The following is a 25698-nucleotide window of genomic DNA, read 5'->3' as shown; positions in this document are numbered from 1 at the left end:
CCCCATCCTTCATCTCCATCCCGGACTCTCCCCCAGTGACTCAACAAGGACCATTCGACACCCCTAACTCTCCTCTCTCCATCCCTGACTCTGCCCCAGTGACCCAGCATAGACCATCCCACACCTTTGACTCTCCCCTCTCCATCCTGACTGTCCCTCAGTGACCCAGCACGGATCATCTGACCTCTAACTCTGCTCCTCCAGGGATGCAGCAAAGACCATCTAACACCCCTGACTCTCCCCTCACCACCCGACACCCCCAGTGAGCCAGCACAAACCATCCAAAACCCCTGACTCTCGCCCAGAGACCCAGCACTGATGCTCCATCTCCGGATGCTCCGTGAATCTTGTTGCATTCCTCAGGCAACTCACCTCCCACCCATGAGTCTGTTTCCCTGGACACCCTCCCTGCCCTCTAGGCACTGGACCGGCTGCACCTGGGCACTTCCTGTGTCTGGCATTAGTTCTCCTACTTCATACGGAATCCAGACTCTCCACACAAAGCATGGTGACTGATAGGCCCCAGCCCAGACCTCCTCTCTCTTGGGACCTGGAAATGTAATTATGAATTCTCTCACTTAATTATCTTCATTCAGCTGGGCTCCTACAGTGCCTCCTGGATTCCTCAGGGGCCACGTGACATTTCTCTCCTTCTCTTCTCTGCTCCCTCTCCCTCTCGTTCCTCCACTCCCGCAGAACTTAAGTGCATGTCCTTATACTTCGTTCCTTCCTCTACCTGAAATTTATTTTTATGTCGGTCTCCTCTAATAGAGTTTAAGTTCCTTGAGGGCAAGGATTGGATCTACCAACTCTATTGTACTGTACTTTCCAAAGCACTTAGTACACAATAATAATAATTGTGATGTTTAAGCACAGGCAGAAGATAATCAGGTCCCACAAGAGGGTCACAGTCGAAGTAGGAGGGAGAACAAGTATTGAACCCCCATTTTGCAGATGAGGGAACTGAGGTACAGAGAAGTTAAATGACTTGTCCAAAGTCACACAGCAGACAAGTGGCGCTTGTCTGGGAGTCAGAGCCCAGGCCTGGGCTCTGTCCACGCTAGGCCACATTGCTTCTGTGGCCAAAGGACACTCTTCAAATCTGCTGCTGGTAGGTGGAGCCAACACCCTCAACTCAATAATAACAATAATAATAATAGTAATGTTAAATACATGCTTTTAAATCAATAAATCAGTCAATGGTATTTATTGAGCACTTACTATTTGTGGAGCACTATTCTAAGCACTTGGGAGAATACGATACAACAGAATTAGCATTATTATTATTATCCATGTGCCTAACACTGTGCTAAGCCCTGGGGTAGACAAAGGACAGTCAGATTGGGCACAGAGCTTGTCCCCAAGGGACCCACTTTCAGACACCTTGAAGAGGTGGTGATGGCAGATGGACAGAGGCAGACCTCATCTAGGGCAAGGGCACAGGGTGGGAAGTGGGGAGCTGCAGGTTCTGTTCCCAGCTTTGCCCCTGCCCTGCTGTGTGACCCAGGGCAAGGGAATTCAGTGAAGTGGTGTGGTCTAGTGGACAGAGAATGGGTCTGAGACTCAGAGGACCCGGGTTCTAATCCCACTTCCACCTCTTGTCTGCTGTGTGACCTTGAGCAACTCACCTCACTGCTTCGTGCCTCATCTGTAAAATGGGGATTAAGACTGTGAACATGGATTGTGTCCAATATGATGACCTTGTATCTACTTCAGCACTTACTAGGGTGTCTGGCACATAACAAGCACTTAATAAATACTATTACAAAAACAAACAAAAACCATCACCTCTCTGGGCTTCCGTTTCCTCCTCTGTAAGATGGTGAGAAGACCCCTGCTCCCCTTTCCTCACAGGGAGTTGAGAAAATAGAATTAGAAATGGCGGTGCTTTGGTAAAATTAAAGTATTCTACAAGTGCATAGTGGTGTCATCGTGGTGGTAGTGGTGGCAATGATAAGCCGGGTTACCCGCTGGAGCCACAAAGTTCACAGTCACTTGCCTGCCAGGGTCGGCGGCCGGGCCACTGGGCACAAAGAAGCCTGAGGAGAAACAGAAACATTTCACTGCAAGAGACTGCTTTCTGGAGGTGGGGGACGATTTTTTTTTGTGTATGTGTCTGTGTGTGTCGAGGAGCAAAGACCTGGGGGAGGGGAGGACAGGGGCGCGGCTATCTTCAGCCAAGGGAGACAGGGGGTGGGGGGGAGGGGCAACGGGAGAGGGGTGCGAGGGAAGGGGGGAAGGGAAGAGAACAAGAAAAGGGTAGAGGGAGGGGAGGGAGGGAAGGAAGAAAAGGGGGGAGGAAATGTTGTCTTTGATGGGGAAAACGACTGTGGGGGCACAGGGCTCCCCCCCATCCCACCTCAACATCCCTATCTCCCACCACTCCCGGCATTGCTGGTCGTCAGCGTTGCCACTGATCGGCTGATTGATTGGTGACAAATTCTGTCTAAGCCCTGAAAGCTAGAGATGGACAGAATGACAGGGGCAAAGAGACAGAGATAGAAGGGAGAGGCAGAGGCACAGGGAAAGGAAGACAAGCAGAGAAATACAGAAGGAGCCAAAAGGAAAGAGAGGGAAACAGAGATATATGGACAAAGAGACAGAGCTACAGAGAAAAAATTCAGAAGGAGAAAAAGAGGGAAAGGCAGAGAGACAGAGAAAAAGAGATGGGTACAGAGAAAAAGACAGAGGGAGAAAGAGAGGGAAAGACAGAGACAGACAAACAGGGAAAGAAGAGAGACAGACAAGGAGAAAGGGAAAGAAGACAGAGAGAAACAAAGAGACAGACGTACAGAAAAAGAATACGGAGGGAGAAAGATGGAAAGGCATAGAGACAGACAGAGAACAGGGGAGAGAAGAGAGACAGAGAGGAAGAGGCAGAGATAGATAGATATATTAAGGCAGAGAGACAGACAAAGAGACAGGGAAAGAAGAGAGGCAAAGAGACAGAATACAGACCCAAGGAGGCAGAGGTACAGAGAAAAAGATCCAGATGGAAGAAGTGAGGGAAAGGCAGAGATAGACAGAGATGGAAATAAGACAGTCAGAGAGATAGAGCCAAAGAGAGAGAGGTACAGAGAAAAAGATACAGAGGGAGAACGAAAGAGAAAGGGGGAGAGACAGAGATACAGAGAGAGAGAGAGAGAGAGAGAGAGAGAGAGAGGGAAAGAGAAATATAGGGAGAGGGAGAGAAAGACAGAGACAGAGAGGCAGGAGTCAGGGTGCTCCACTTTCCTCAGGATGGGGAGAGGCCACCTGGATTTTGGGGTCTGGACTCCCCCCAACATGCCGCCCAGTGGGATTTGAGGTCGAGAGACACCACCCTGCCCCCGCCGCCACCATACCCTTTCTCGATAGTAATAACTTTCCAGACTAATTCCTGATTGATTCCTTAATTGAGCGCTTCAGCAAAACGAATCACCCCAGCGATATTAAGTCACCCCCGCCAACCTGAACCCATTTAGAAAGCTGAAGCAAATTCTATAAATATTTAAAGCATTTTTAATCAGCATCTCCTGCGAGATCTCAACGGAGAATTAAAGCTCCATTTTCAGGAAGGTGCCAGGAAGCGGAGCCGGTGTGGAACAGCGAAGCTGGGGGATGGGGTGCCCACTCTGACCAGGGGAGAACCCGGGGCTGAGATGTGGTATTTGAAGTGGCGTTCAACACCACCACCAACATCGTCACCATTTATTGGGTGCCTAATCTGTACAGAAAGCACTGGACTGGCTGCCTACTGTGAGGAGAGCATAAGTGCTTAATAAACATCATTGTACTGCGTGTCAATGGTGGGGAGAGTGCTGTACTGGATGCTTAATAATAGTGAATAATTATTGTATTTGTTAAGTGCTTACTATGTGCCACGCACTGTACTAAGCACTGGGGTGGATACAAGCAAATCGGGTTGGACACAGTCCCTGTCCTACGTGGGGCTCACAGTCTCAATCCCCATTTTACAGATGAGGTAACTGAGGTACAGAGAAGTGAAGTGACTTACTCAAGGTCACATAGCAGACAAGTGTGGAATTAGAACCCATCACCTTCTGACTCCCAGGACCATGCTCTATCCACTATGCCATGCTGCTTCCCCAGGGATGCTCACTGTTAGTAGAGACCTGTACTGGATGTCTACTATGAGGAGGCCTCTGTACTTACTGTTTATGGTTATAGTGTACTTTCCCAAGCACTTAGTACAGTGCTCTGTACACAGTTGGTGCTTAGTAAATATTAATGAATGAATGAATGCTGTGAGCAGTCACTGTACTGGCCACTTGTCTGTGGAGAGTGTTGTACTGGGCACTTTTGGTGTGCAGAGCGCTCCACTGGGTGCCCACTGGGAGCTGGATTTCATTCCTTTGCTCCAAGAAAGCTGTTCAGAGCGCCCTGTTTTCTCCCAGGTTTTTTAAATTCGCCATGTACCCGGAGAAGCTGAAATAGCCCCCGCTTCAGCCAAGCTTTCACACTTGTTCTTGGCGAGTTCTTAAACAGCCGCTGAAAGTCTGGATGATCTGTCGGCTGCCTTTCCGGGGAAGCAAAACCCTTTCTTTCGCTCCCTCGAAATAGCCCTCCCCGGGGGAAGGCGATGGAACAGACGGGGAAATGGAAATAACCGTTTTCCCTCATCTTTCCCGAGAGGGGTGGGTTGTAAAGACCTCAGCCCGCTCACTCCGATTCCAGAGGAGGCGGGGCGTGTCACACGCTGAACGGTTTCTTTCGGACAAAGGAGCAGCCGGAAAACGTGACCTCCTGCCATCTCTCCCCGCCTGCCTGGGGTCACGAGGGCACGAGGGGCTTGAAGCCAGGAGGAGGACCTAAACAACAAATACCATTATTATTAAGATTATTATTCTTAATAATAAAGATAATAAAATCTTTACTTTGTGCAAGGGGCCTGCAGCCAGGAGGAGGAGGTTAATAACAAACACCATTATTACTATATACTAGTATCTAACATAATTAAAATAATAATAATAAAGTCTTTATTCTGTGCCAAGCACTTGTATTAAGTGCAGGGGGTAGAGACAAGATTATTATCAGCATGGCCTGGTGGAAAGATCGTGGGCTTGGGAGTCAAAGGCCCTGGGTTCTAACCCCTACTCTGCCACTTACCTGCTGTGTGATCTTGGACAAGTCACTTAACTTCTCGGTGGCTCTGTTTCCTCATCTGCAAACTGGGGGTTCAGCACCTGTTCTCCCTCCTACTTACTCTGTGAGCCCTATGTGGGTCCTGATTATCCTGTACTTACCCCAGAGTTTAATATATCTACCCCAGAGTTTAATACAGTGCTTGGCACATAGTAAGTGCCCAACAAATATGAAAAAATGGGTGCCTACTATGTACTGAGGACTGTACTGGGCACCTACTGTATGAAGTTGCTGTGCTGGGTGCCAACGGTAGGCAGATCACAGTCCTGGCACCAGTGAGGCCTGGCATGGGATGGGACTGGAGGTGAGGTGGGACCAAGCGTGGGTGGTGTGACATGTCAGAGTCTTGTAGCCTCTGTGGAAGCCTTGCTACGAAGCAGGAGGAAAAAGAGAGCACTACTGACCAGAGGCCTCTGGACTAGGGCTGACTGGGGCCCATCACTGGGCCAGGGTTGACCAGAGATCACTGGCTGTGGGCTGACTGGAGGTCTCTGGACCATGACTGTCCATAGATCGCTGGACCAGGGTTAAACAGGGGCTGCTGGGCATGGACTGACCAGAGGTTGCTGGGCCAGGGATGATCGGGGGCTGCTAGGCCAGGGGTGATTGGAAGCAGTTAAGCCAGGGCTGATGGTGGGGAGCTCTGACCCAGGACTGTTTAGGGCAGCAGCCCCAGGGGATGGTTTGGGAGCCTCGAACACCCTCTATTCTTTGGGCCACGCCTTCACCCTACCTAAATCTGTGGGAGACTCTACAGCAGACAGCAGAATGCACCAGCTCAGCAGCCAGGACGCGGCCTCCGTGCCTCGTTCTCACCTGTCCCGCCATCGACCCCCGGCCCACGTCATCCCCCGGGCCTGGAATGCCCTCCCTCTGCCCATCCACCAAGCTAGCTCTCTTCCTCCCTTCAAGGCCCTCCTGAGAGCTCACCTCCTCCAGGAGGCCTTCCCAGACTGAGCCCCTTCCTTCCTCTCCCCCTCGTCCCCTTCTCCATCCCTCCATCTTACCTCCTTCCCTTCCCCACAGCACCTGTATATATGTATATATGTTTGTATATATTTATTACTCTATTTATTTATTTATTTATCTCACTTGTACATATCTATTCTATTTATTTTATTTTGTTAGTATATTTGGCTTTGTTCTCTGTCTCCCCCTTCTAGACTGTGAGCCCACTGTTGGGTAGGGACTGTCTCTATGTGTTGCCGACTTGTACTTCCCAAGCGCTTAGTACAGTGCTCTGCACAAAGTAAGCGCTCAATAAATACGATTGATTGATTGATTGATTGATTGATTGAGGGGAGAGACAGACACAGAAATAGTCGGACAGACAGTGAGGCATACTGAAACAGTCAGGAAAATAGAGAGCGAGACAAGACGTCAATTCCTCTCGTTATACACACAGGGGCTCCACCTCAAGGAGCACAAATCCAGAACACTGAGGACCCAGGAGACCCCTGACTCCCTCGCCCGTCATTCATTCATTCATTCAATCGTATTTATTGAGCGCTTACTCTTGCAGGGTACTGAACTAAGTGCCTGGAAGAGTACAATGCAACAATGAACAGCCACGTTCCCGGCACACAAGGAGCTTACAGTCTAGAGGGAGGGACAAGGAGCTCGTCCCCTTTCCCCCGACCATCTCCCACAGTAGCACGGGCTCTGGGAGAGGCCACGGTCATCAGGGCGCCCAGCCTTCACAGCTGGGCAGTGTGAGCTGGGTAAACCGAGGCAGGACACCTCCCAGGAATGGGGCGGACAGAAGACGGCCCCCTCGGCTGCCAGGACCCCAGTTCCACATGGCGGTGGAGGAAGCCTGCCATGAAAATCTTCTAAATCTTCTAAATCTTTCCTGCCCCACTGGGTGGGTTCCCCCACCACCATCATGGCCCTGGTTTTCTTCCCCCCGCCCTCCAGCCTGGGTCCCCCCCACCCCACCCCACTACCCCAGGGAGGGCCTACCAGGCAGGGGAAGATCCGGGGATCAGCTCGTCCCGGGGTCTGGCGGCCGGTAGCCCCTCCAGATATCAGCCGCCTCGAGCACAGGTTGTCCATGGAGCCCTCCACCGGGCGGGTCATATTGTGTCCTGGGGAAGAGCGGGAAGCAATGAATGAGTACTTCCTGATCCTGGCACATGCCCTGCCCACTCCCCAGACACCCATCCCACTCTCACACCCCTATCACAGACCACGTTCCTGCAGCGGGGCTCTCTCTGCGGTCAGACGCCTGTCCTCTCCCTGCTCCCGCCTCCAGGTTAATAATAAGAATAATGATAATATTTGTTAAGCGCTCACTATGTACCACATTCTGTTCTAAGCGGGGTTCCCCGGGCTCCCCCCAAGGGCTCGCTCTGCTCTCCCTCCTCCTCCACCTCAGCTCTGCTCCTCGGCAGCTCCTCCACCGGCCCAGAACTCCTCCCCAGGCAGAGCAACTTGGCCACCCCTCCACCCTGCTAGGAGCCTTCCCTGAACAATTCCCACCTTCCTCACCTTGTCATCCTCAGCCACCTCCGCCAAGTGGCCTTCCCTGATTGACCCCACCTTCTTCATCTTGTCATCCCCTGCTACCTCCTCCAGGGGACCAACCCTGATCAACCCCCACCTTCCTCATCTTGTCACCCCCTGCCATCTCTTCCAGGCGGCCATTCCTGATGGACTCCAACATTCCTCATTTTGTCATCCCCAGCACCTCCTCCAGAAGGCCTCACCTGATTGATCACACCTTCCTCATCTTGTCATCCCCAGCCACCTCCTCTAGAATTTCCATGATTAACCTCTCACCTTCCTGGTCATTAACCACCCTTAACACTTGTGTGAATTAATATTGAGCAATTCAACAAATACTAAGTATTATTGGCTCCTCTGCTCTTACAGTTGTAATTGTTGCAACTAAATCCCTTTAGATTATAAAACTCCTCGAGGGTGTTTTATTCTGCCATTTCTTCTGTGTGTCTCCAAGATACTAATAGAGGACAGTATATATAATAGGCACCCAATACTACTCTCTGCTCACAGAAATGCAGTGTTCTGCACAAAGAAGGCACCCAGTACAGCCCTCTGCTTGCAGTAGGAGTCCAGTACAGTGCTCTGCTCATATAAAGTGCCCAGTACAGTGCTCTGCTCACAGTAGGCAACCAGTACAGCTCTCTGTTCACAGTGAACTCCCAGGAGAGCAGTTGGCACAGAGTCCCCAGTGTTACAGGCGTGAAAATCTTAATACCTCAGGAAATACCTTTCTTTTTGGAGGCTTTGTACCCACACTGCCCCTCCCACACGGCCTTAGCTGTAACCCGAGCCGACCGAAGCATCAACTCACCAGAAGCAGCAGCAGTAAGGTGGATTCCCAGCCTAGTCACTCTGCTGCCATCCCGAAGGCCGAAGCAGGCCTGCCTCCAGGTCCAGGGCGTCTCCAGACAAGGGCGGTGGCTTCCAATCTGGAAAAGGACACCGAGTTTTTGGTCTTCATTCAAAACATGAGTCACTCCATGCCCAAGGGAACCTTCTCTTTGCCTGGCCTTTTCCCAGGGAGGTCAGTCTGGAGGTCCAGGGTCTAGGGGGACTGGAGGACTAGGGGGCCAGGGACCCTCTGATCAGGGGCAGTGATGTCTCCACCCCACGCTGCTGGGTCAGAGTGCCCCTCTTCTACCAATTCATTCATTCAATCATATTTATTGAGCACTTACTGTGTGCAAAGCACTGTACTAAGCGCTTGGTTACTGCAATACAGCAATAAAGAGAGACAATCCCTGCCAAACAACGGGCTCCTAGTCTTGGGTGAGGGGGGAATACAGACATCAGTAGAAGTAAACAGACATCAATATAAATAAATAGAATTATATACACATATACACATAAGTGCTGTGGGGTGGGGAAAGGGGGAAGAGCAAACAGAGTGAGTCAGGGTGACGCAGAAGGGAAGGGGAGCTGAGGAAAAGTCGGGCTTAGTCTGGGAAGGCCTCTTGGAGGAGGTGTGCCTTCAATAGGGCTTTGAAGTGGGGGAAAGTGATTGTCTGGCAAATTTGAGGAGGAAGGGCATTCAGTCCAGAGGTAGGACTGGGACAGGGATCAGTGGCGAGACAGGCGAGAATGAGGCACGGTGAGAAGGTTAGCATCTTCTGTCCTCCCACCTCCAGATACCCCAGGGCCCCGGCAGCCCCATGATGTTGGGTTGAACTGTACCTCTCCCTCCCCCCTCTCCATCCCCCACCCCGCACGCCCCTGCAGAGGATCTGAGACCCAGCCTTGCAGATCTGGAGGACTGAGCTACAGCCGCTAAGAACCCCTAGATTCCCAAGTCCCCCAGATAGGTGGGACAACTGTTGCTTGTTTCGGGGCCTAATGCAGGGCCGAAGTCCCGTCAGTCTCCCCTCCCCACCGACCCTGGGCCACCCTCACTTCCCCACTGCCCACGAGCATGAGTTCCCGCAGCATCTCCGGAGAGTGGGGTCAGAGGGGTTTGGAGGTTGTAATTCACCGTGGCGGTGCACAGGGGGATGAAACCTTTTGTTCTTGGGTGTCTGGAAATTGACCATGTCAGAAGGTCATGGGTTCTAATCCCGAATCCGCCACTTGTCTGCTGTGGGGCAAGTCACTTCACTTCTCTGTGACTCAGTTACCTCATCTGTAAAGTGGGGATTGAGACCGAGAGCCCCACATGGGACAGGAATTGTGTCCAATCTGATTTGCTTGTATCCACCCCAGCACTTAGTACAGCATGTGCCTGGCACATAGTAAGCACTTAACAGATATCAATTTTTTAAAATTTCTGTTTTCTCTGGCTGAAAGCAGACTCCCCCACCCCCCCAGAACCAGAGACTGGAAGAGCGGGGCTAACTGGTGAGAAACACCCCCCAACACACACACACACACACACACACACACACACACACACACACACCCATGGGGGAGTATTAATTCATTTCCATTCCCACAGAGGTCTGTGCAATCAATCAATCAATCATATTTACTGAGCACTTACTATGTGCTCTACACTCACTCCCTTGGTGAACTCATTTGCTCCCACGGCTTCAGCTATCATCTCTATGCTGATGACACCCAAATCTACATCTCTGCCCCTGCTCTCTCTCCCTCCCTTCAGGCTTGTGTCTCCTCCTGCCTTCAGGACATTTTCATTTGGATGTCTGCCCACCATCTAAAGCTCAATTTGTCCAAGACTGAACTCCTTATCTTCCGTCCCCAACCCTGCCCTCTCCCTGACTTCCCCGTCACTGTAGACGGCACTACCATCCTCCCCGTCTCACAAGCCTGCAACCTTGGTGTCATCGTCGACTCCGCTATCTTGTTCACCCCTCACATCCAGTCCATCACCAAAACCTGCCGGTCTCACCTCCACAACATCACCAAGATCCGTCCTTTCCTCTCCATCCAAACTGCTACCTTGCTGGTTCAATCTCTCATCCTATCCCGACTGGATTACTGCATCAGCCACCTCTCTGATCTCCTATCCTCCTGTCTCTCCCCACATCAGTCTATACTTCATGCTGCTGCCCGGATCATCTTTGTGCAGAAACCCTCCAGGCATGTTACTCCCCTCCTCAAAATTCTCCAGTGGCTGCCTGTCAACCTACAAATCAAGCAAAAACTCCTCACTCTCGGCTTCAAGGCTCTCCATCACCTCGCCCCCTCCTACCTCACCTCCCTTCTCTTCTTCTACAGTCCAGCCCACACACTCCGCTCCTCTGCCGCTAACCTCCTCAATGTACTTCATTCTTGCCTGTCCTGCTGTCGACCCCCAGCCCACGTCCTCCCCCTGGCCCGGAATGCTCTCCCTCCACACATCTGCCCAGCTAGCTCTCTTCCTCCCTTCAAAGCCCTACTGAGAGCTCACCTCCTCCAAGAGGCCTTCCCAGACTGAGCCCCCTTTTTCCTCTCCTCCTCCCCATTCCCCCCACCCTACCTCCTTCCCCTCCCCACAGCACCCATATATATGTTTGTACAGATTTATCACTCTATTTATTTTACTTGTACATATTTACTATTCTATTTATTTGGTTAACGATGTGCATTTAGCTTTAATTCTATTTGTTCTGACGACTTGACATCTGTTTACATGTTTTGTTTTGTTGTCTGTCTCCTTCTTGACTGTGAGCCTGTTGTTGGGTAGGGACCGTCTCTATATGTTGTCATCTTGTACTTCCCAAGCGCTTAGCACAGTGCTCTGCACACAGTAAGTACTCAATAAATACGATTGAATGAATGAATGAATGTGCAGGTCACTGTACTAAGTGCCTTGGGAGACTACAACAGAATTAGCAGACACTTTCCCTTCCCGTAAAGAGTTCAGCTTCTAGGGTGGGTGAGGGAGTGCACTCAAGTCAGTGCCATTCAGTACAGTGCTCTGCACACAATAGCCACCTACTCCAGTGCTCTGCACAAAACACCAACCCAGTATAGTGCTCTGCACAACGCACCCAGCCAGGACAGGGCACTTGCACATCGTAGTCACCCATTATAGAGCTCTCTACACAATAGACACATGGTACAGCACACTGCACATAGTAGGTGTCCCATTTTCCCCTTACCATTCCTGTTCAAAGTCCACGTAGGAGTTGTCTACACACACTGCCACCACTTCCTCTCTTCTAACTCTCTTAACCCTGCAACCTGGCTTCCACACCCTCCACTCCATGAAAGCCACCGTCTCAAAGGTCATCTATGACAGACTTCCTTCTTGCCAAATTCAATGGCCTCTGGTCCATCATCATCATCATCATCATCATCATCATCATCAATCGTATTTATTGAGCGCTTACTATGTGCAGAGCACTGTACTAAGCGCTTGGGAAGTACAAATTGGCAACATTTAGAGACAGTCCCTACCCAACAGTGGGCTCACAGTCTAAAAGGGGGAGACAGAGAACAAAACCAAACATACTAACAAAATAAAATAAATAGAATAGATATGTACAAGTAAAATAAATAAATAAATAGAGTAATAAATATGTACAAACATATATACAGGTGCTGTGGGGAAGGGAAGGAGGTAAGATGGGGGGATGGAGAGGGGGATGAGGGGGAGAGGAAGGAAGGGGCTCAGTCTGGGAAGGCCTCCTGGAGGAGGTGAGCTCTCAGCAGGGCCTTGAAGGGAGGAAGAGAGCTAGCTTGGCGGAGGGGCAGAGGGAGGGCATTCCAGGCCCGGGGGATGACGTGGGCCGGGGGTCGATGGCGGGACAGGCGAGAACAAGGTACGGTGAGGAGATTAGTGGCGGAGGAGCGGAGGGTGCGGGCTGGGCTGTAGAAGGAGAGAAGGGAGGTGAGGTAGGAGGGGGCGAGGTGATGGACAGCCTTGAAGCCCAGGGTGAGGAGTTTCTGCCTGATGCGCAGATTGATTGGTAGCCACTGGAGATTTTTGAGGAGGGGAGTAATATGCTCAGAGCGTTTCTGGACAAAGATAATCCGGGCAGCAGCATGAAGTATGGATTGAAGTGGAGAGAGACACGAGGATGGGAGATCAGAAAGAAGGCTGATGCAGTAGTCCAGACGGGATAGGATGAGAGCTTGAATGAGCATAGCGGTATGGATGGAGAGGAAAGGGCGGATCTTGGCAATAGGGCGGATCTTGGCAATCATAATCCTCCTCTTCCTTTCAGATGCTTTCAACATTGTCGACCACCTCCTTTTCTCCTGGCACATTATCCAACCTTGACTTCTCTGACACTGTCCTTTCCTGGTTCTCCTCCTATGTCTCTAGCTGCTCCTTCTCAATCCCTTTAACAGTCTTCCTCTGACTCTCACACCCTAACTGTGGGAGTCCCTCAAGGCTCCATTCCGGGTCCCCTTCTATTCTCCAACTACACCCACTCCTTTGGAGAACTCATTCACTCCCAGGGCTTCCATCTTTATGTGAATGATTCCCAAACCTATCTCTCCAGCCCTGACCTCTCTCCTCTGCGGCCTTGAATTTCCTCCTGCCTTTAGGACATCTCTCCGTGAATGTCCTGTTGACACCTCAACCTTAACATGTCTGAAACAACACTCCTTCCTTCCCACCCAAGCCCTCTCTTCCCCACAACATTCTCATCACTGTAGACAGCACCACCATCCTCTCTGGCTCATAAGCCCACCAACCTTGACATATCCTTGATTCATCTCTCTTTCAACCTGCATAGTCAGTCACCAAATACAGCTAATTCTAACTCACAGAATCTCTACAATCCACTCCTTCCTTCCACTCCTTTCTCTCCATCCAAATTGTTACCACTTTGGTCCAAGTAGGTGGTCCAATCTCACCTCTTTCACTGTTGACCCCTCTCTTTTGCCTGGAACTTCCATCACCTACATACGTGACAGACCACCACTCTCTCCATATTCAAAGCACTACTAATCATGTTTCCTCCAGGAAGTCTTCCCTGACTTGAGCTCTCATCTCCCCACCGCATTTCCATTCCCTTTATCCAACCCTCTTCCAGCCCCATAACACGTATGTACATGTATGTAATTAATTTAAATTAATGTCTTTCTCCCCTTCTAGACTGTAAGCTCATTGTGGGCAGGGAATATATGTTATATTGTTATATCATACTCTTCCAAACCCTTAGTGCAGTACTTTGCACACAGAAAGTACTCAATAAATACCATGGATTAAGTGGTGGGCCATCTTGTCTATTCCACCACAGATCCCTCACCCACATAGCTACCTCTGGGTTGTAACACTCTCCCTTTTCATAGCCTCCACCCCTTACAATCTCTAGACTGTAAGCTCATCTCTAGACTATACACTCATCTCTAGACTGTAAGCTCATTATGGGCAGGGAATATATCTGCTAATTATGTAGTCTTGTACTCTCCCAAGTGCTTAGTATAGTGCTCAGTAAATACCACTGGTAGATTGAGTGATCCGACAGATGGTCACTCTCCCCTCCTTCAAAGCCTTATTGAAGGCACATCTCCTCCAAGAGGCCTTCCCTGACTAAACCCTCATTTCCTCTTCTTCCACACCCTTCTGCATCGTCCTTGCAGGTGGAGTTTCACCCTTAATTCACCCCTCCCTCAAACCCACAGCCCTTAGGTACATGGGAAGCAGTGTGGCTTATGAGAAGCAGAGTGGCTCAGTGGAGAAGAGCCCGGGCTTTGGAGTCAGAGGTCATGGGTTCAAGCCCCGGCTCTGCCAATTGTCAGCTGTGTGACTTTGGGCAAGTCACTTAACTTCTCTGGGCCTCAGTTACCTCATCTGTAAAATGGGGATTGAGACTGTGAGCCCCACGTGGGACAACCTGATCACCTCGTAACCTCCCCAGCGCTTAGAACAGTGCTTTGCACATAGTAAGTGCTTAATAAATGCCATTATTATTATTATTATGGGGGGTGGGGAGGAGGAGGGAAACGGAGAGGCAAAGGAGGAGAAAGGAAATTGGGGATGGGGAAAGAGAGGGGCAGGAGGGGAGAGAGAAAATTAGTGGAGAGGGAGAGGAGAGAGGAAAAAGGAGAGAGAGAGATGGGGAAAGGGAGGGGAGGAAGCGGAACGGGGGAGAGGGAAGAGCCCTCTGCTAGGAAGGGGGTCAATTTATTTCTATTAATGTCTGACTCCCCCTCTAAGGTTGTAGGCTCGCTCTGGGCAGGTAACGAGTCTATCAACTCTATAATGCTGTACTCGCCCAAGCGCTTAGTACAGTGCTCTGTACTCAGAAGGGGCTCAGTTAAATAGGATTAATTGATTGAGCGGTGGGCTACGATGGCGTCAGGCGGACTCCCCGGGCTGCTTGACCCTCCCCCCTCCCCATCTCCTCTCCCCATCAGCCCAGGTGAGATGGGACCCTCCCACGACTCCCTCTCTTCGCGGGTGGGGTGTGTGTGTGGGGGGGGGGGGAGCGGGGGCCAAACCGTAATTCGGCCTTGAGAGGGAGGGAAGACTTGCACTCCGACTTCGCAATCGATTCTCCACTTCCCGCAGGCAGTCGGAGTGATTTATCTGCCGGCAACGTGGTCGTTCCGCGGAAAACCCCGAGACAGACGAGGCGAGGCGGGAAGAGGGAGAGAGAACTGGTGAGCGGGAGGAAGAAAGAACTGCCGAAGGAGGAGGAGGAGGAGGAGGAGGAAGAGAGGAGGAGAAACCGTCGAGGGAGGAGGTGAGAGAGGGGAGAAAGAACTGCCCGGGGTGGAGAGAACTAGCGGGTGGGCGGGAGAGAGCTGCCGGGGGAGAAGGAGGGGAGAGGGACAAGTAGCGGGTGCGGGGAGAACTGACGTGGGGAGGGGGAAAGTTGGAGGGAGGGAATTGGGGAGGAGGAGGGAAATGGAGAGGAGAAGGAGGAGAAAGGAAATGGGGGATGGGGAAAGTGAGGGGTGGGAGGGGAAAGAAAGAAAAAAGAGGAGAGAAGAGGGAGAGAGATGGGGCGAGGGAGGGAAGGGAGAGGGAATGGGGAGAGGGAAGAGCCGTCTGCTAGGAAGGGGGTCAGTGTGCACCGAGGGGGAGGCTCTAGTTGGAGGAGGGGGACACGGGGAGACGGGGAGGGGGCTCAGAGGGAGAAAGGGCAGCCCTCTGCTCCCCGCCCAGCTCGGGGCTCGGGCTCCCACAGGGGCACCGGAAAGACCCGTGAGACCCGTGGTTCCCATGGGGACATAGTGTTTCCTGGAGGTGACATTCCAGGAACGGGAACGTTCTAGGAACCTCCCAAGACGTTGTCCGAATCCACATACGATTCTTTTAGGACGCTGTTCTCGCTTTGAGTGCAAGTCTGAGAGCAGCTAGTCAGAGACCCCGCCACCCCACAAAGTCCGGTAGGCCCCGGACCCTAACAAGTTACAACACTGGGACCCTGCTGGCCTCCCCAGAGCCCAGCGCCGGGTGGGACAGGGGGAAGGGGAGCAGGAGAGATAGGGAGAGCAGGAGGAGTTGGGGCAGCCGGCGAGGGGAGCAGTGCTGAGGGGAGGAGGATGGAGCAAAGGGGGAGGGGGGCAGGAAGCAGGGAGGGCAGAGGGATGGGGGTTGGGAGAGGGGGAGCAGTAGAGAGGGAACTGGGAGTGTGGGGGGCAAGAGGAGTGGGGGTAGGGGATACAGGGGAGGGAGAACAGGAAAGAGGAAGGACAGGGGAAGCAGAGGGAGGAGAAGGAGGGGGATGGGGTCAGGGGGACAGTGGGGAGCATGTGGGGCAGAGGCATTGCCAAAATGATATCCGGAATCTTTCCCAGGTCTCAGAAAGGAGGATGATCTGATGCAGAAATGCTGCTTACGGCCTTTAGGAAGGAGCTGACCCTAAATCAGTTGACGGATGTAGGAGGCGGACACCGCAGAGGACTCCAGAAACATGGTCTGTCCCATCACTGCTTGGCCCCTGGCCGTCGACCACAGGGCTTGCTCAGAAAACACCCCTGCATGAAGCTGGGCAATGTGCTGTGCCTTTGCCTCCTCATTCACTGTGCCTCTGCCTTCTCTCTTGCTGTGCCCCTGCCTACTGATTCACTCTGCTGCGGACCCTAGCGGGAACACGGTGAACATATGGCAGGTGGTGATGAGAGCGTCAGAGGCACCATGCCAACCACTGGCACCAGAATCAACTCCTCCTCCCAGGGATCTCTGTCTCTGTGACTGGGCCGAGGCTGGTCCATCGCTGGGAGCCCCGGAGGAAGATAATGGATTGAAAAATAGTGAAGGCCCGTTCTGGCTGGAGACAGAGGAATGGAGTAGATGACTTCTTTCTAGGACCCTTCCAGCCCCGTATTCCTCCTCCCAACTCTCCCCCACGACCCTTTCCCTTGACCCTCCCAAAGACCAGCCCACCATTCAGGGGGAGCCAATAACTTAATCCAAACATAGTATTTGTTGAGCACTTACTGTGTGCACAGCACTGTACTGAATACTTGGGAGAGCACAGAAGAGGAGGAAGACATGATTCATTCCTAGCTAATTGTTTTAGAAATGCTGGTGGAAGGGGTCTGAGTGACCTTTGCCTAAGTCTGGCAGAGGCCCTGGGCTTGGGCACTGTGTCCCCATAGTGCCTCCATACTTCCAAAAAACAGAGGATGGGCAAGTCAGCGTGGCCTAGTGGAAAGTGCAAGGGCTTAGGAGGTGGAGGACCTGGGTTCTAATTCCAGCTCTGCCACTCATCTTCTGTGTGACCTTCGGCAAGTCACTTCACGTCTCTGGGCCTGTCACCTCATCTGTAAAATGGGCAGGAAGACTACAAAAGTTGAAAGTTCCCAAATGTCCAGGACAGTGCCCTGCGCACAGTAGGCATTCAGAACATGGATCATCCAACTGTAGCCTATCCCAACTCTTCCTCTTTCTCTGGTGCAGGGGGTGGACACACATCCCCCAGAGAGCTATGCAGCCAAGAGCACTAGTAGGTTCTGTGGGTAATTGGACAGATCCATGGATGAATAACCATTCTGGGTCATTGGGGGAGAGTCAGGAATGGACGGGAGAGTCAGGAGCGTTGGATGTTCTGTGTTAGTAGGAACAGAGAGGGGAGAGTTAGGGGGGCTATGTGGTACATGCTGGGTCACACAGGGAGAGTTGGGGACAGAGAGGGGAAAGTCAGAGGTGTTGGAAAGTCCATTCTGAGTCACTGGGGGAGAGTCAAGGATTGCGAGGGGAGAATCAGCAATGTTGGATGGTCCAAGCTGGGTCACTAGAGGAGAATCAGGGGGTATTGAATGGTCCATGCTGAGTCACTTGGGGGGTATCAGGGTTGGAGAGGGGAGCATCGGGCTGTTAGATTGTCCCTCTAGGAGGATGTCCAAGAAAGCAACGACAGTTAGTTCCTCCCGGGGTCCTGGTGCCACTGTCAGGGGCAGTGTCTGAGCCAAGCAGACATGGGCTGAGCTGGAGGGGGCAGGGGTGGGGATGCTCTGCAGCCCCTGGTCCCTCACCGGCTCCTCACAGTCAGGATGTATCCAGCTCTCTGCCCACCTGATCTCCCTAGGATCAGCCCCGAACACCCGCTCTGCCTCCCCACCAGCCTTGCCCACTCCTGCCCATACCTAATCCTTCCAGCCCCGCTCCCACAGGACTGTCCTCACCACCTCCCCGAACCTCCCCCCTGGCCGGAGTGGGTCACGTAACAGCAGGCATCTCCATGGAAACCACACGTGCTCCTGGGTCTTTCAGGGCATGGTCGTCACAGGCCCAAACTGTCCATAACGTGAGCCTGGATCCCTCCAATCCCAGCGCATTTCCCATTGGTAACCTCTCTGTAGCCCAGTTTCCTCTGGGAACTGTCAGCTCTTTGCGGGTAAGGGGGGCCCTACCAACTTTGTTGAATTGTACTTTTCCAAGCACTCCGCATTCAGTGCTCTGCACATTCATTTATTCATTCATTTATTATTTATTGAGCACTTACTGTGTGCAAAGTACTGCACTAAGCACTTGGGAGAGTAGAATATAACAACAAACAGACATATTCCCTGCCCATAACGAGCTCACAGTCCAGAGGGGGAGGCAATGCTCTCAGAGCACATAGACAGCGCTCCACAAATACCAATAATGAGATTCATGCATTCATTTAATTGTATTTCTTGAGTGCTTACTGTGTGCAGAGCACTGTACTAAGCGCTTGGGAAGTACACAATTCGGCAACATATAGAGAGGGTCCCTACCCAACAATGGGTTCACAGTCTAGAAGGGGGAGACAGACAACAAAACAAAACAAGTAGACAGGTGTCAAAACCATCAGAATAAATATAATTATAGCTATATGCATATCATTAATAAACTAGAGTAGTAAATACGTACAAGTAAAATAAATAAAGTAATAAATATGTACAAATATATACAAGTGCTGCTGTGAGGGGGTAGGACTGGGGGGTAATGGGGAAGGGAGAAGGAGAGGAAAAAGGGGGCTCAGTCTGGGAAGACCTCCAGGAAGAGGTGAGCTCTCAGTAGGGCTTTGAAGGGAGGAAGAGAGCTAGTTTGGGGGATGTGTGGAGGGAGGGCATTCCAGGCCAGGGGAAGGACGTGGGCCAGGGGTCGACCATGGGACAGGCGAGAACGAGGCACAGTGAGGAGGTTAGCAGCAGCAGAGGAGTGGAGGGTGCAGGCTGGACTGTAGAAAGAGAGAAGGAAGGTGAGGTAGGAGGGGGTGAGGTGATGGACAGCCTTGAAGCCGAGAGTGAGGAGTTTTTGCTTGATTCGTAGGTTGACTGGCAACCACTGGAGATTTTTGAGGAGCAGAGGGACATGCCCAGAGCTGTAAGATGTGCTGGAAACAACATCGTTACACATCCCTCTGCCCCAACCTAGTCCCAACCCTGTGTGCACAGTGCAGGACCTGATGTGTGATCATAATAATAATAATAATCAATCAATCATATTTATTGAGCACTTACTGTGTGCAGAGCACTGTACTAAGCACTTGGGAAGCACAAGTTGGCAACACATAGAGATGGTCCCTACCCAACAGTGGGCTCACAGTCTAGAAGGGGGAGACAGAGAACAAAACAAAACATATTAACAAAATAAAATAAATAGAATAGATATGTACAAGTAAAATAAATAAATAGAGCAATAAATATGTACAAACATATATACATATATACAAGTGCTGTGGGGAAGGGAAGGAGGTAAGGCAGGGGGGATGGAGGGGGGAGGAGGGGGAGAGGAAGGAGGGGGCTCAGTGTGGGAAGGCCTCCTGGAGGAGGTGAGCTCTCAGTACGGCCTTGAAGGGAGGAAGAGAGCTAGCTTGGCAGATGTGGGGAGGGAGGGCATTCCAGGCCAGGGGGATGATGTGGGCCGGGGGTGGGATCCCATCCCATAATAATGATGATGATGGTATTGTTAAGTGCTCACTATGTGTAGAACACTGTTATAAGTGCTGGGGTAGATACAAACTTATCAGGTTGGACAAAGTCCCTGTCCCACATGGGGCTCACAGACTTAATCCCCATTTTCCAGATGAGATAACTGAGGCCCAGAGAAGTGAGGTGATTTACCCAAGGTCACAGAACAGACAAGCGATGGAGTCAGGATTAGAACTCAGGTCCTTCCGTACTCTATCCGCAAGGTGGGCCCTGCCTCCTGCTCTTCGCTCTCCCTCCCCGCAAGGGGCCCAGCAGCCATGCTCCTCAGCTCAGCTGCCCAAGGCCTGATACCCAGCCAGGATTTTCCTGCACAGAGGTGGATAATGATGGCACAGAGCTGCATGCTGAGAAGCCTGGGAAGGCTGGGAAATGGAACTGGAATGTGACAGTACTGACACAGCAGATTCCTGCGCCACCGTGAGGTGTGAACATGGGATCCTAGGAGGCCTACGGAGTGGCTTGAGAAGTGGGTGGGGGCTGGGGGAAGGGCGACGGAGGCTGTTGGGGTGAGGATGGGCACAGCCATCCTGCCCCACGGCCACAGACTGACTGCGCCCACTGGGCACGGAGGCTGAGCAAGAGTGGGAATGGTCAGCGCACACATTCGCTGTTACTGCAAACACAACTCAGAAACACATCATTCTGCTTCTGTTAAATTCTCCTAAGCGCTGGGCATTGCAGTCAGTGGGAGTTCAATAAATACCATTGACTAATTAATTGGTGTCCACTCAGAGAGAGGCTCTTCTGAACACCATACCCAAGAGAGTTTCACTTGAACCAACCACAGAAATATCTGTGAGAAGCAGCATGGTCAAATGGAAAGAGCACAGGCCTGGGACTCAGAGGACCTGGGTTCTACTCCTGGCTCTAACAAATGCTTGCTGTGTGACCTTGGGCAGGCCACCTAACTTCTCTGTGTTTCCATTTCCTCAACTGTAAATTGGGGATTAAATCCCTGTTCTCCCTCCTACTTAGGACTGTGAGCCCTATGCGGGACAGGGACTGGGTTCAACCTAATTAACTTGTACCTTCCCCAGCACTTAAAACAGCGTTTGAAACATAGTAAGCACTTAACAAATACCGTAAATATAACACAAAAAACTAAGGCTTGCTTTGGGACATTTCAATGCCAGTTTCTTCAGATAAATTAAGCAAAGAAAAAAAAATCAACCAATTATTTTGATTGCCTACTGTGTGCAAAGCTCTATGCACAACAGACAAGTGGTGGAGCTGGGATTAGATCTCAGAAACTCAGACTCCCAGGCAAAGTGGGGGAACACTTTACAAATATAATTCAGATCAAAGCTCCAAGGACCACCACTGGGTGCTAATAGAACCAGGACCACACTGAACCAGAAGTCCAAGTGGGGAAGGTCGGGACAGTAGGGGCTAAGGTTCTGCCAGGCCTCGGGGCCCTGGGCATTGTTCACGCGGCATGCCAGGCACAGGCTGGTGATGGGGGACCAGATCAGTCCCAGGGGAAATAATAATAATAATAATGATGGCATTTGTTAAGTGCTTACTATGTGCAAAGCACTGTTCTAAGCGCTGGGGAGGATACAAGGTGATCAGGTTGTCCCACGTGGGGCTCACAGTCTTCATCCCCATTTTACAGATGAGATAACTGAGGTACAGAGAAGTTAAGTGACTTGCCCAAAGTCACACAGCTGACAAGTGGCGGAGGCAGGATCTGAACCCATAACCTCTGACTCCCAAGCCCGTGCTCTTTCCACTGAGCCCCACTGGGGCAATAAATCACAAAGTCACCCCCATCTACACTCCATTTGTACCCACTCCCTTGGAGAACTCATTCGCTACCATGGCTTCAACTACCACCTCTACGTGGATGATTGCAGTCTCGCATTTCCTCCTGCCTTCAAGACATAACTACTTGGAAGTTTCCCCGTCACCTCAAGCTTAATATGTATAAAACAGAACTCCTCATCTTCCCACCCAAACCCTGCCCTTCCGATGACTTCCCCATCACTGTAGACAGCACCACCACCCTTCCTGACTCACAAGTCTGTAACCTTGGCATTATCCTTGACTCCTCTTTCCCATTAAACCCACATATTCAATCACTCAATCCTGTCAGTTCAACCTTCACAACATTGCTGAAATCCACTCTTTCCTCTCCATCAATCTGCTCCTTGTTAATTCAAGCATTTATCCTATCCTACCTTGATTATCGTATCAGCCTCCTTACTAACCTTCCTGCCTCCTGTCTTGTCCCCTCCAGTCCATATTTCACTCTGCTGCCCAGAGCATTTTTCTACATAAATGTTCAGGCCATGTTTCCCCACTATTCAAGAACCTCCAGTGGCTGCCCATCCACCTCCGCATCAAACAGAAACTCCATACCATTGGCTTTAAAGCACTCAATCCCTTTGCCGCCTCTTACCTCATCTAACTGCTCTCCTACAACCCAGCCTGCACACTTAATGCCAACCTACTCACTGTATCTCCGTCTCAACTGTCTTGCCACCGACCTCTCACCCATATCGTGCTTCTGGCCTGGAATACCCTCCCTCTTCATATCCTATAGAAAATTACTCTTCCTTCCTTCAAAACCTTATTGAAGGCACATCTCCTCCACGAGGCCCTCCCTGAATAAGCCATTTTCCTTTTCTTCCACTCTCTTCACCATTGCCCTGACTTGCTACCTTTATTCATCCCCCAGACCCACCCCACAACACTTACATACATATCCGTCATTTATTTATTTATATTAATGTCTGTCTCCCTCTCTAGACTGTAAGTTCCTTGTGGGCTGAGACTATGTCTATTATACTGTTATATTGTATTCTCCCAAGTTCCTAGTTCATACTCTGCACACAGTAAACACTCAATAAAAATGACTGATTGATGATTGAATGATGTCAGACAGGGAAGGAGCAAGAAGGACTGCCAGGAAGCTGCAGCCCAGAGGGTCCAGCGAGCTAAAGCTTGGGTGAAACCCTCAGGTGCGGCCACAGTGGATGGGAAAAGAGAAGGAGAGACACGATACCTGCCTTGAGGAGATTGCAGTCAACTTGTACTTCCGAAGCACTTAGTACAGTGCTCTGCACACAGTAAGCGCTCAATAAATACGATTGATTGATTGATTGATTGATAACTGGGGCAGGGGGCAAGCTGACCCAGATGTACTAGCTGTTTTGGGTCCTCACAGAAGATGTGAGAAGCAGCGTGGCTCAGTGGAAAGAGCCCGGGCTTGGGAGTCAGAGGTCATGGGTTCTAATCCAGGCTCCGCCACTTGTCACCTGTGTGACCTTGGGCAAGTCACTTCACTTCTCTGTGCCTCAGTTCCCTCATCTGTACAATGGGCATTAAGACTGTGAGCCCCTCGTGGGGCAATCTAATTACCTTGCATCCCCCCAGCACTTAGAACAGTGTGTTGCACATAGTAAGTGCTTAACAAATACCATTATTATTATTATGACTCTGTCTAGCTGGTGCATGTGTGACCAGATGGGCTACTGTGGGATTCACAGTCCTGGCCATGCTGTGCAAACACACACACGCGCGCGCGCGCGCACACACACACACACACACACACACACACACACACACACACACACACACACACACACACACACTGTCCCTGCTGTATTGACATTTTTTCTGTCTGCACTTAGTGCCTAACTCTTTCTTCACTTTTCCTCATCTCACTCTTTCCAGAGCTTCTGCTTGCAGAGAGCTGCTCTTGGTCAGATGTTTTGCATCGTGCTGTTGAGCCTGCCGCCCCAGTCTCTCAGCTGAGCTGCTGCACTGTCCGAGGCTTTAGTTTACCATGTCCCTAAAATGTTTCCCCTGCCCTCCTGGCTTTCGGCTTCCCAGCTTCAGGTTGCCACCAGGGAGTGGCTTGGCTCTCCTGCTGCCACCCATCCTCCTTGCAGCATGGCTCAGTGGAAAGAGCACGGGCTTTGAAGTCAGAGGTCATGGATTCAAATCCTGACTCCATCAATTGTCAGCTGTGTGACCTTGGGGAAGTCACTTAACTTCTCTGTACCTCAGTTATCTCATCTGTAAAATGGGGATGAAGACTGTGAGCCCCCTGTTGGGCAACCTGATCCCCTTGTATCCTCCCCAACGCTTAGAACAGTGCTTTGCACATAGTAAGCACTTAATAAATGCCATTATGATTATTATTATGCATCACACACAGTGTGGCTGCGTCATGGTGAGCACAACTTCCATGCAGGGAGTCCGGCTGCGCCAGGACTCGGCTGATTGCGTCCCTGTCCCGACATCGATGTCAAGTCTGGACAGTCAGTGATGCTGGTGGAGCTGCCCAAGGGGCCAGACATGGCACCGCTGTCGGGTCTGGGGGTCCCGGCCAGAGGGAGGGTTGGGCTGCACCCCAGCTCTGTAGATCTTCAATTTGGTAGAAGCCTGCTATTATGTTAACTTGGTATGTGGTGGTGATGGACCATAATTAAGAGACAGAGGTGAGTACATAGATTTTTAAAAATTGGGAAAAAGTGTGAACACTAATATAGCATGGCTGGAAGGACCAGGGAGGTGGAGGTCAAGCGGGGAGGCTTCCTGGAGGCGGGGGCTGGGGTCGCATGACCAGGAAGATGGAGGTCAATCAGGGGAGGCCTGCTGGAGGAGGGGGTTGGGAGTGGCATGCCTTGGAAGGTGGAGGTCAATCGGGGGAGGCTTCCTGGAGGAGGGGGTTGGGAGTGACATGACCAGAAAGGTGGAGGTCAATCAGGGGAGGCCTTCTGGAGGAGAGGGCTTGGGGGAGGGGCCTAATGAGGAAAGTGGGGTTTATCAGAAAAGTCTTCCTGTAAGAAGGGCCTGGTTAGGAGGCTCCTGAGGGGGTGGAGGCGGCCTGTGCTTGGGTAAGTGGCCGCAGGGTCATGGTGGAGAGTGAGGGAGGATCCTAGCCACGGTCCTGGGAGGAAGGGACATGCTCCGCCGTGGGAAGCGTCCTTGCTAGCTGCAGCAGTGTCACCCTGGTGGCCGGGTCCCAGTAGCTCCAGGGCCTTCTGCCTGTCTGCCACCCAACACATCGAGCACAGGTGCTGGGAAGACAGCCCCGAACTTCAGGGAAGCCCCACCCTGGACTGGCCAGGAGGCAAATCGAGTGGATAAAACCTGGCAGCGTGGACCCTGGGAACTGCCCAGAGGTGACCTATGGGCCACTCATATGGCCTTTCCTGAGACAGACATTGAGCCCCCTCCATTGCCCGGCTTCCTTTCTGGGAGGCCCGGGGCCCATGCTTCCCTACAGCCTGCCCTCGGCCGGGAAGAGCATCCAGTGACTGGACAGGAGCTGCTCTCTGTGGGAGAGAAAGAGTCCCACACCAGCCTCTCCTGTACTGTCTTCACCAAAACAGCAAGACAAGTGTGAATCTGTCCATGGAGTTGTCACTGTCACATTTTTTTAAGGTATTAGTTAAGTGCTTACTATGTGCCAGGCACTGTATTAAGCTCTGGGGTATATACAAGCTAATCATGTTGGACGCACTTCAGGTCCCACGTGGGATTCACGGTCTTCATCCCCATTTTGCAGGTGAAGTAACTGAGGCCCAGAGAAGTGAAGTGACTTGCCCAAGGTCACCCAGCAGACAAGAGGCGGAGCCAGGATTAGAACCCGGGTACTTCTGACTTCCAGGCTTGGGCTCTATCCACTTGGCCACATTGCTTTTCGTTGGACTGTTGGACCGTTCATCTTGTTTTCTGGCTCAATTTATTGGATGGGCTTTCTCATCACCTCAGCAGGGAGGGGCCAGTGCAGCTCAGGGTGGTGGGGGAGAGGGGGAGGGCAGGCCAGTGGCTAGACCTAAGGCCAAG

General features: G+C 51.5%; 1 protein-coding gene across 3 annotated transcripts in view; it reads right to left on the bottom strand.

Annotated features, from left to right (window-relative positions):
• The window catches only part of HTR2C (5-hydroxytryptamine receptor 2C), a 78173-nt gene that overhangs the window by 14308 nt on the left and 38167 nt on the right, over positions 1 to 25698 (bottom strand). For 2 of the 3 annotated variants that reach the window (XM_038748581.1, XM_038748584.1), the window contains exons 2-4: positions 8462 to 8579; positions 7108 to 7232; positions 1789 to 2039 (exon numbers count right to left, since the gene is read on the bottom strand). The gene's annotated coding sequence lies outside the window, so the exon portion shown is untranslated. Of the gene's footprint in view, positions 1 to 1788; positions 2040 to 7107; positions 7233 to 8461; positions 8580 to 14985; positions 15060 to 25698 lie in introns of those variants that run through there. The other variant, XM_038748582.1, reaches the window with a different exon arrangement.

The sequence above is a fragment of the Tachyglossus aculeatus genome, chromosome 6 (assembly GCF_015852505.1).
Source record: "Tachyglossus aculeatus isolate mTacAcu1 chromosome 6, mTacAcu1.pri, whole genome shotgun sequence".
Taxonomy (NCBI): Eukaryota; Metazoa; Chordata; class Mammalia; order Monotremata; family Tachyglossidae; genus Tachyglossus; species Tachyglossus aculeatus.
The sequence above is the reverse complement of the archived record's forward strand: the minus strand, read 5'-3'. Positions and strand labels throughout refer to the sequence as shown.